The sequence below is a fragment of the Solanum verrucosum genome, unplaced genomic scaffold (assembly GCF_900185275.1).
Source record: "Solanum verrucosum unplaced genomic scaffold, falcon-dt-bn FXZP01000105.1, whole genome shotgun sequence".
NCBI lineage: Eukaryota > Viridiplantae > Streptophyta > Magnoliopsida > Solanales > Solanaceae > Solanum > Solanum verrucosum.
Genome location: NW_026020263.1, coordinates 357,513 through 370,029, shown reverse-complemented (window position 1 = coordinate 370,029; position 12,517 = coordinate 357,513).

Below are 12,517 nucleotides of genomic sequence, written 5' to 3'. Positions count from 1 at the left end.
GAATTTAAAAATCGTTGTAAAGAATGTGGACTTGAATATAGAAAAGTTCCAAAAGAAGTATGCACTAGATGGAATTCTTTATTTGAAATGCTTCAAGTTGCTTATATTTATCAAGAGCCGGTACAATTAGTTTTTAATGCTCATAATGCGGACCCGAATTTGAGAATTGGCTATGAAGATTGGGAAAATACAAAAGAACTTATTGAATTTTTAAGTGTTTTTTATAAAGCAACAAATGCTGCTTCTGGTCAATATTATCCAACTATTTCTTCTGTTTTAGTAAATATTTGTGCTATTTCATCTGAATTTGCAAAATATAAAGGAAAAGATCGATTTGAAAATTCCCTTGCTTTTATGATTGAAAAATTCAAAAAATATTTTTTCCCTATTCCTCAAATCTATTTGACTGCTACTACTTTCAACCCAAATTACAAATTAAAAGGTGTTGAAAGAATGGTTGAAAAGATTTATGCAAATTTAGAAATTAGAGATGATGAAACTCCTAGTGTTGAAGATTGTAAAAGTAGCATATATATAAAAGCTAGAGAGTTATATAATACATATAAATCTATGGAAAAAATATTCCAATAGTTGAACCTCCATCTTGTAAACCTAGAAGCGATGATACGGATGATTGGATGGATGATTATCTTGAACTTGAATCATCTACTAATAATGATTTTGATTTATATTTCAATCAGGCACGGGAAAAGATTAGGCATGAAGAAGGACAACTTCAAGCTCCAATATTAGTATGGTGGAAGAATCGTGAAAATCAATTTTCGACCCTTGCTAGGATTGTTCGAGATGTGCTAGCGATTCAAGCATCATCGGTCGCTTCGGAGCAAGCCTTTAGTGCGGCGAGATTTATGATTGGAGATCATCGATATTCATTAGCAAAGGATAGTTTGAAAATATCGGTATTGTTTCGAGATTGGGTCAATGCCGAAAGAAGAAATACCGGACTACCACAATTAAATAGCCAAATAGAAGACGAAATAGATGAAATATTTGGTGATAATAGTGATGATGGTATGGAAGCAATGGAAGAAGAACGACAAATACAAGTTCCAAAAAATGTTTCTTTTGAAATGATACAAAAGTTACGAAAAGATTTTAAAAAGAGTTTCAATTGTTAGTACAATAATTAATATTCAATACCTAGATTATGTACTCTTTGTCTCTTTCTAATATTTGTATTGTACAATTTATTTATTTGAATAAATATACAGCTATTCGCCTTGATTTTCTTTTAAAATTGTCTCTTATATTTAATCCAAGTCATTTTAGAAATTTAATTTTCAACTATTTTAATATTAGTTTAAAGTTTAAACTTTAATATAAAATTGAATTTTAAGATTTAAACTTTAAATTCAATATAAACTTTAAACTTTAAACTTTAAAGTCAATTTTAAACTTTAAATTCAATATAAAGTTATAAACTTTAAAATTTAAAGTCAATTTTAAACTTTAAAGTTTAAAGTTTAAACTTAAATTCAATTGAAACTTTAAAGTTTAAAGTTTTAAATTGAAGTTTTTTAATAATATAATTTTATTAATTAATAATATAATATTATATAATAATTAAATTTAATAAAAAAATAAAAAAAAATTACTGGTACAAAATGATCCGGTAAGAACCGGTTCCGGTCGGGTCCAAACCGGTTCCAATCCGGTAACTAAGGGACCGGATTGAACCTTTGGAAAATTCCAGTAAAACCGGTTCCGGTAACAAAATCCGGTAACGAGGACCGGTTCCGGTAAAACCGGTCCTGTTGATCTGGTCCTGTCCGTTTGCCAGCCTTAGCTGGGAGTGACATGTAGCTGTTGTTCACCTCAACTATCATATTTTCGCAAGTTTTACCTGAGGGGTGTTTATTTCCAAAAACTCTTCAAGTTTTCTCTTCTTTTTTATGTTTTTTTTAACAACAGTGTCATTTACATATAGCACACTTAATGAAATTTTTCATAAAAATAAATTATTATGTAAATCGGTTTACAAAAAAATAAAATATTTTTTCTAAAATCTTAAAATTAAAATAAACGTATTTCATAATAACATAACATCTTAGATATTATTTTATTTTAAAAACTTTATGAGGATAATGTCATTAGTTAACTATTAAACTCTATCCATTTATGGAAGCTAATTGAACGTGTTATAAAATTATAACTATGAATCACGATTAAAGGCTAAAATCGTATTTACAGTAATAACATGGAAAAATTACTAGAATATTCAATTTAAGACTTTAATTTACATAATATTAATCTAGTCTTTTTATTTACAATATTAACATTTTAATTACAAATATGACAACTTATTAAATGTGCATATTTTTATACGATTTTTTTTACCTATGTTTTAGCTTGGTGGGTTGATTTTATATGATTCATAATTTTATTGTTTTACTTTTTTGATTGGTTACATTTTTTTTTTGTTTTTTTTTCTTACTTAACACGATTACACTTGAAAAAAATATTTTTTCTCTCTCTTCAATTACGTTATTTTTTTACTTTTAGAATTATATAATGATAAAAAATATGATATAGAATGGTATAAACCTCTTGTTTTTTTTTCTATTAATTATCTGTAGAATATAATATAATATATATATATATATATATATATATATATATATATATATATATATATATATATAAATTAGGACATAGAATGGCATAGACATGTTTTTTTGGTATAAATTTTCTTAATATGGTATACATTATGGTGACAATTTGATGTACACTTTAATTTAATATACAATTTTTGACATATACCGTTTACTTTTGAGATTCTCAATGACATTATAGTTGAATACTTGAATATGATTCTTTACATTTTCTAGGATACACGTTTCTTTTTCTCTCTTTTAGTTGATTTTTTGAATTCTGGTGCTAATTTTTTGGGAGATAATTTATTGCCCAATTAATAGGATTCTTACCATTAAACACATTTTTTATTTGATATAATTACTATTGATTTTTTCTCTATCTCTCCATTTCTGTTTCAATTCTTTTGTAAAAGAAATATCAATTTATATTCCATTATATGAAATATCAATATACGTAAAATCATTAAAAAACCATTTGCATACCATAATAATTATTTATGCATACTAATTTGTATACCAATGATAGAATTCTTTTTAGTAATATTTAAAAAAGAAAATTGAAAATCATATATGGTGTCAATTGATGTACAATATGATTTCAATATATATATATATATGAACGGAGGAGTTGATTCCACACTAAGATATTGAGACGTAATACACCAAATATTAAAATGGTATGATATTCGAGATGAAGTTCCAAATAACCTGATACTGGTCAAACATGTAAACTGCAAGATTTTGCATACACTCCCTCCCTTGGTTAGGATATGCAGAAGAGCATATTAGGCTAGAGGAATTGATTGCTTATTCTATTGAATAAAGGAACTACCTATTTGGCCAGTTAGACCATGTCCTGAATCAGACTTCACAACTATCTCTACAACGGAAGTTGCAGACGAACAACAATTGGATTATGAATTTAGTCTATCGAGAGATAATGCAGTGCCATCTTATTTACCAGCGGCAATAACGTTGATGTTGCAGATACTCGTTGCTGTCTGTTTCTTTATTTCAGTCACTTCAACGTCCATGTGATTCTTATAGTTAGAAGAAGATGTCCTCAAGCCAATCCTTCTTAGAATACTGCTTGATTTACTTTCCGGTGTCTCTGGAAGTGCTGTAATTTAATTTGATTCTTTATAATGGTCTACATTATGGTATAACGTTGACGTTTACTATTTATTATACCATTATAGTGATCAGCTAGATATTTAAAATGATTTATAATACGTTATAAAATTGATATTTTTTTTATATGTCCCAGCGTTAAAATGACTTACACCATAATTTAATCAATTATGCACCATTTTTTTTTAGCACAACACATTTGATTATCAACTAAAATATTGTTGTTTTGACTTTTAATTGGGAAGCAATAGATTATATTTGGTGGTTGCGTCATATATCAGTCAGTCATGCAATCTTGAAATCACATGCATTCCTGCAGCACAGTTTCATACATAGTTAGAAACATTCAAACCTATGTCAATTTATAAAATCATAATATAATCAATTATTTATAATTAAAAAAAATTCATAATTATAATTTAATTAAGGTATACATTACGGTAAAAGTTTGGCATACATTTCTATCTGATATATAATATCTGATGTACACCAAACATTTACACCATAAACTAACCAAAATTACTAATTTATATAATAAATTTAATTAAACAATCAACTAAATGCATAACACCATCATGTAATATTAGTTTTAAAAATTTACATATTAATTATAGTGTACATAAATGATGTACGGTAAAAATATGGTGTACAGTTTAATATGATAAATAATACATATTTTAAATCAATATTACACCATGATCTAACCAAGAATTTTATCAATGTATATATCTTAATCCAACCAAAAATCACATACACTACAAACTACCAAGTTATTTAATAACAACGATGCATATCATAAACACACACATACACCAACCAAATTTGGTGTATATAAATTATCTAAAATATATCAAATACACCAACACATCTACCAAAAACTAAAGAAGCTAAATATCTAAAATATATTTACTACACCATCACATACAACATTAATATGATTAGATTTCGAATTAACAAGCACGGAAAAACATATCAAATCTTTTAAATCCATTATGTTAACAAATCACCAATTCCGTCGTAACACTTACACATACACTAGGGGCGTACAAAATCGAATCGAAAACCGAACCAAACCGCAAACCGAGAAAAAAAATGGACTAATGATTGGTTTTGTAACGACCTGGGAGCACCCCCTAGCCATTACATGCGTATTCGACCTCTCGGAGGTCTTATACAAGCCTTAGCATTCATTCATCGCATAGATCATAAAAATCACTAAGAATTTAAAACTTCTATTCAATAAAGACTTCAAGAGTCATCAACATTTGAAAACACCAATACGCAAGCGGAACTACTAAGTCTCTTTAGCCAATCTTAGACAAGAACCTAAAACGTACTAAGGGACACGGCCCTTTACAAATGAAATGAAACTTAAGTGTCTATTACAATGACTAAGAAACTTCTAAACATAGTCCTCGAATCTTGAGGACATACCAAAGACTTGGAAGAGTGAAGCAACCCAAACTACTCCAAAGCACAATCTCCTCCTACTTACCACAACCTACACTTGTAGTAAAATAGAAGAAAAGGGTTGGTACAACACACGTACTAAGTATGAGGATATGCAAAACATGCTAAAAAGGACATTTGTGAGGAAGTTATGCTTTCATGCCATTTTGATAAAATCTCATGAACATCAACATAATAGGCATCTTACAAGTCACAACCAACAATACAAAGTCATATGCTTCACAATACCTCATAAACATACATAACCCATTTACCTTTACCTTCTTGCCTTGGACCTTCACCTTAAGTAACCCTTAAGCAATACCTTTGTGCAATGTATGGGCAACGTCTCATACCATCACCCACACTAAGGCACCACCTTAAGGTCACACAAAGTGCACTTACCATGCATACCTCAACCTTCACCAATTAAACACATAAAACATATAAGCACATAAGCCAACAAGTCACTTCATAAAGCTAAAACACCCATCAAATGTCATCCCAAGACTCACCTAAGTAAGACATGGTAAAACAGCCCATACTACCTCTCCATACCACACTCAAGTGATCCTTAAGGCTACACCAGACAAGCTCCATTCACATCTCAACATAAATCGTTGATTCAACTTAATGCATTTAGAAAACTTCATTCACTAATGACATAAGATCATCACATACATTCAATTCAACATAAGCACTTACATTCAATTCATTATGACTCACTTTCACATTAGCATGCTCAAAGACCAACACTTTCATTAATTAGCCCAATAAGACTCATTCATTCATTATCATTACTAAGACACACCAAGATCTCCTTTAAATGTCTACTTGTGCAATGTCTAGATGATGTCCCATTCCACCACCTATCCTAAGTAGTACACCCTTAAGAGACCCTAGTTCATTCATTCATTAGTGTGGGGGAAGAGCCTTAACCGACATAGACCACGGAGCTTGACATGGAATCCCGATAATACCCTTACCGGATGAAGGATCCCCACTTGCCTAAGGTAGGGTCATTCTTTTAGCCTTTACGTGGTAGAAACCACTTGCTAGTCCTATGTGGGCACATAGTTAAGGGATAGAAGGATTGCTTCTAAGTACCCACATTTCAACTAACGAAGGAGCACCCATCTTAAGGGTTGCTACTAAATACTCACATCTCAACTAACGAAGGAGTATCCACCCATCTTCATATCCTCTCGGTGCTAGACATTACTCCCCCACGGAGTTAGGACATTCATTCATTTAGGGATAAGGATTGCTACTAAGTACTCTCATCTCAACTCACGAAGGAGTACTCATCCTAACCCAACATTCATTCATTTAGGGATAAGGATTGCTACTAAGTATTCTCATCTCAACTCACAAAGGAATACCCATCCTAACCCTCATTCATTCACTAAGGAAACTCTTTGATTCAAAGATGAGAAAACCTTTCATCTAGGAACCCCATTCATTTAAGGAGTACTTTATGAGACTATCCTTACAATAGACCCAACTTTCTTTCATTAGTATTAACTCCCATTCTTTTCATTCATTCTTCACTAGGTGTGAGAGTAGGTAAACATAGTCTACCCTAACCTCTCCTTCATTATAAGTCATTCAAAGAAGACAACAACCAAGCATAACACATAAAGTCTCTACACAAGGTCACATTTCATGCTCTTAAAACCATACACAAATTCACATCATATCACATTACCTTCACATAATCAACATTACTCAAAACAACAATCATCCAACTTTGCCTACAAGGCCATGATCACAACATGCTTATAAAGTAAACACCTCCCCACTTTCAAAGGGATCAAACCTCACAATTCTAACATATATTACATATATATATATATATATATATAATACTAGAATCAAATAATCTATTCACAACTTCATTATCATCATAAACCTTAGGTCACAATTGCCCATTCAAGGCCAATATCCAATATAACACAATTGACCATCAATTCCTCATAATCCAATATAGAACAATACATAAATCAATAGCCCATAACAATCTACACATTAATATCACATTATTAGCTCATAATCAATAGACCCACTTTAGACCCAAACTTAGGGTTACAAGATATGCAAGGGTTCATGGAATTTTTTACCTTAAAACCATCAATATTAACATAAAATATCATTTGAAATACTTTCATGCAAGAACCCAAGCTTAGAATTGAAATTGGGGTTTTTTTAGTGTTTTTGAAAAACATTGAAATCTCTTTGATTTGGCTCTTTGATTGAAAGGAGAATCAAAGATAAAATCCCCATACCTTTATGATTAATTTCCTAGGAATTTGAAGGAGAAATCAGTAGGAACCCATCCCTAGCTTGAAGCTTCAAAGATGTCTTCCATGGAGTTCTAGAGAGAAAGTTTATTTGAGAGGGAAGGTTCAATTGGAATAATGAGGTCCAACTCTAGGTTTTGGGGTTTTATCCACTTAAAATACCCTCAAATAGGTAGAATAACCATTTATAATAACCCCCAAAGTACCCAAACTACCCCTCACTTAGTTGGACCTTTTTAAACAAGGCAAACTTGAGTTTTATTTTTGCAAGTTTCGTCGGAAAACAAGTTCGCGACGCGGAGGTGTTCCCACAAGTTTCTGGAAATTAAATTTCGAGGCAGAGGAGTCCGCGACACGTCCACGATAGGGACCAAACTTTTGGTCCTTGGTGGAGCTAGTCCGCGACGCGGACATGCTCCCTCCAAGCACATTTTGCAAGCTGCTTTGGCAGCTTGTTTTGCCAAGGGTTGGGGTCCTCCTTGGGGACCCTTAGGGTGGTCCCGGGGAGTCGTACCCAGACATTTTGATCCTAAAAACATTTATTAAGACACTAGGGTCACCTCCACTGATTTTAGACTCCAAACAACACATAAAAACATGAACAACATACTAGAACACACCAACACGTAAAAGACTAGTTTCCGAACGTCTTGGTCGTCCCTTGACGTTTGACTTCCAAACTCTTTAAAACTGACTAAAAAGGCTATTCTTCATTATTTTAACAAGTTATTAATGCATAACACCCATGTGAGGCTCTACTTTATCCTACTTCATTTTGAGGGGTGTTACAGGTTTGACTTGATTTGGTATTGAAAAAAAAACCAACTCGAGACCAAACCAACCCGACATTATATATATAATTTTAAAATTTCATTTTATACATAAAAATATTTACTTTGATATAATTTTTAAATATTTCTTATACTTTTCATATTTTTTTATCTTTTAATATATTATTTCAAGTTTGAAACTAAGAATTCTGAATGGTTCGATAAAGATTATAGTCCACAGATGTTGGTAATTATAATAAAGCTTAAATCAAAATCAAATTAATACTAATGCAAAAAGAAAATCAATTCAACACTAAGAATGATAATAATATTGAATATTTATTCTTTGATTTTACATTGGTTTAGACAATTCAAATACATAATCTAATTTTAATTTCCTTTAATATTTAGTCATGTAAGTAATACTTATTAAACTTATTTTAGCATGGTTTAGTATTTTTAAATTATGATCATTTTCATTATGACTTATTAATTTGCAATATTTATTTTATGCGATTTCATTATCATTATTTTATTATTGGATATTTTAGTGTCATTATTCATATCATATTTTGTGTTATTTTCTTAAGAAACATCTTAGATAGTTGTATTTTGGTAGGACTAAAGAAATATTTGAAGTACAAGTAAATTATATGTTTGTATGAATACTTTACAGAAAAAAACCCGAAAATCCGAAAAAATCCGAGGTTAAAAAACCCGAATTTTATTGGTTTGGTTTGGTTTATAGATTTAAAAATCCGACACAAATGGTTTGATTTGATATTTGAAAAACCCGAACCAACCTGGTCATGTACACCCCTAACATACACCAACCAAAGTTGATGTATAATAAATTGTCTATATTATATCAAACACACCAACACCCATCACATAAAAATTTACTATTGTCATATTACAAAATAACAATAACGAAAAGAAACACCAAATAACAATCATCAATATCGTCATGATCTATCCACACATATTTTTTGCATTCCATCGTCTGTTGTGTTGAATTAGAATTGAAACACTGTTTATATCCATAATTGAACAAACTTTTAGAATAAAGTAGGTAGAGAGTTTTAATTTGGTTAAAATACCTTTTTTTGGTGAAAGAGAATGTATAACAATTTGAGTTAATTATGGAAGGTAAATAAATAATGGGAAAAAATTAAGGAAAAGAAGAATCAATTGTGGGTCATAATAATCTCTCTCCTATTTTCGTTTTGTTTTCTTTTTATTAATTTTATTTAATATTTTTGAAAAAAATCTATTGCTATGTTGGTGAAAAATAAAACTATTGATATAGAGTGGTTATTAAGATGCTTATTTTGTATACTTATGTTTTTTACATTAAAGATTTTATTTTGCTATTAAAACATGACTTACAATAACAACACATTGCTAAAGTCTTTTTCTTAACTAACCACGAATAATTATAAAAATAATAATTAACAAACTACAATTTTATCTTAACATATCACGACACGTTGACTAACTTAATTACACACGTTAATTTTTGTGAATGTTGAAACAATGGATCACACAAGAAGAAGGTTAGCTGAAAGTTGTTTGGAATGTGTTGAACATTCGTATAATACATTAATTTTTATAATCTATAGTGGTTCAATTTGAATAAGTATGAGAAAGAGATTTCAGCAGTGCATCATAATCCTAAGACGCATTTTAATGTCAAAATGTAATCATTAGTACTTTTTTTATCACGATTCGATTTCTCGAGTCAGAATAGCATCAACTATAACTCACTAGTAAGTAAGTCAACCCATAAACTGAAACGACAAGTAATGGGTGTAAAGACAAAGCCAAAGCGGAAGCAACAATTTAAATACATAAACAGAAGAATAAATGGAAGCAAACCAAAAAATATATATATATAATAGAATCTCTCCCAGAACCTGAAAGTCACAAGTGCTGAGCTACTAAAATAAGGAGTACAAGTCCCAAAAGTTGGACCCAAAATACAAAAAACTTATCTCAAAATACAACAAGACGAGTTATCAAAATACAGACAGAGGTAAAGTCTGAAATGCTCAACCTCGCCTCTGAATTAGGCAATTGTAGGCTTGATCTTAGAATCGATAACTAGTGCTCGGACCTGCATCACAAAATAGATGCAAAATGTAGCATGAGTACCAAAATAACAGGTACTCATTAGGCATCATAGGCCGACTATAACACCTTTGATTTGAAAATATGAAAAATTGCAGCTTTTTCCTGGAACTAGTGCCAGCACCAATGGAACCACAGACGACTCGTGGACTGGTACACGGTCCGTAAGTGGGGCCGTGGGTGGAAAGTCCAAAATTTCCTAAAAGTGTCAAGTCCCGGTACTTTTATACGGTTCACCAGGACAGTCCGTCATCCAATGCACGAATCGTAAATAGGTCTCGTAGGTGAGTCTCAGATAGTGGGATTCTAAGAAATTTCAACAGGACTCGCAGAGGCCATGTACGGACCGTAGGTTGACCAACGAACCGTAAATGGGTCCCGTCAGTCAAGGGTCCAAATAACAAGTTTCTGAACCCATCGACGGTCGACTAGGACGACGGTCCGTAGGCTCACCTACGGACCGTCCGTCCCCACTGTCGATGGAGATCAACAATTATTTTTAGAAGGACTTTTGGGTATTTCCTAAATTATTAACCCAATATTATGTTGTTTTACCCTTTACCTTAGGCCCTATATAGGTAGTTTTACCCCCAAATTCAGTAATTCAATCCATTCTCCTAAAATTCCTAAAAGTTGATCAAGTTCATCCTTTCAAATATTTCTCGCTCTAAGAAGAAGAAGAAGTGTACGATTTCAAGATCAAGTCTCCAAATTCACCATTAATTGCAAGTTTTTGGCATCAAGGTATGATAGTAATCACCTATGAAGTCCTTTCCTCCATAAGGTACCTAATTTCTCCAATTTTTACAAGGTTGAATCTCCAATTGAAGTTAGTGTTTTTACTCAATCTCATGGGTTCTTTTCAATTATGACCTAATTGATTGTTTTATGTCTTTTTATGCATGAATTGAGATAATTACATGTTTTTAAGTTGAATTTCCATGAACCCATGTGAAATCTATGATTTCTAGACTAAAATCATATGAAGAAACTTTTGAGCTATGAAGGATGAATTTATGAAGATATGCATGTTCTTTATGAAATTGATGAAAAACGATTTAAGGATGCTTTGAGAATAATAAAGTATTGTTGTTGTGATTATGAAAGAATTTTCTCACATAAATAATTCATAAGGTTGAAAGGTTTTATCACCTAAGATGAATTAGATTTAAGGAACTATTCTAATGAAACTTAGCTTGGATTGACTACCATATCCTTCCATGGATGATGAGGGCAAGCAGTGATTACCCATGACCTCCAATGATAAGACAAGCGTTGAATGCCCATGAATATTAAGAAAAGTTAAGATGAATGAGTATTCCATGAGATTTATGCTTAGCACCGAGTGGACAAGTGACGATTAGCCATGTCCCATAAACTATGTGCCACCATAGGTTTGTCTAAGATAGACATTAGCTCGTGGATCCACGTAAGCTAGAAGTTCATGGTTCTTACCTTGGAAAGTGAGAACACCTCATTTCGGTGTGGGGTAGACACCAGATTCTATGTTATAACTCACATGGTCTCTATGTCGGTTAAAGGTAAATCTCCCACAATAATTAACCTCTAGAAGTATCTCACATGTATTTTAAAGATGTTTTAACTTGTATTGATCATGATTATGTTTTCTAACCCTTCTATCCTATGGTTTAGCTTGGTCATTGCTGTTAGAAAACTATATGCAAAACGGAAGCATACCAAAATCTTACTGTTTACATGAATAATAGATAACATATACGTTTATGCTAAAACACATATAATATGGTAGAACACACAAACTTACTGAAATTTAGTTCAAGAATTACATCTTGAAGTGTGAGCAAATACCTTCAAGCGAATCCCAAGATAGATAGACATTCAAGAGAATCTACAAGATAGACAACAACTATGGTGTTCTACAGTGATCCCAAGTTCACATCCCAACTCTCTCAATACCTGGGTGGGAAAGTATCGAATAGAAACTCGTCTATTTTCTAGGTTAGGAGAATCCCTATTTATAGAGATTTCTTCCTAATCCAAAAAAGAACTAAAAAACCTAGTTTCTCTAGAAAACTAGAAAAACCCACATTATTCTTCATTTTCCCATAGAAATAGGATTCTGAGTTCTAGTTAAATATGGGCA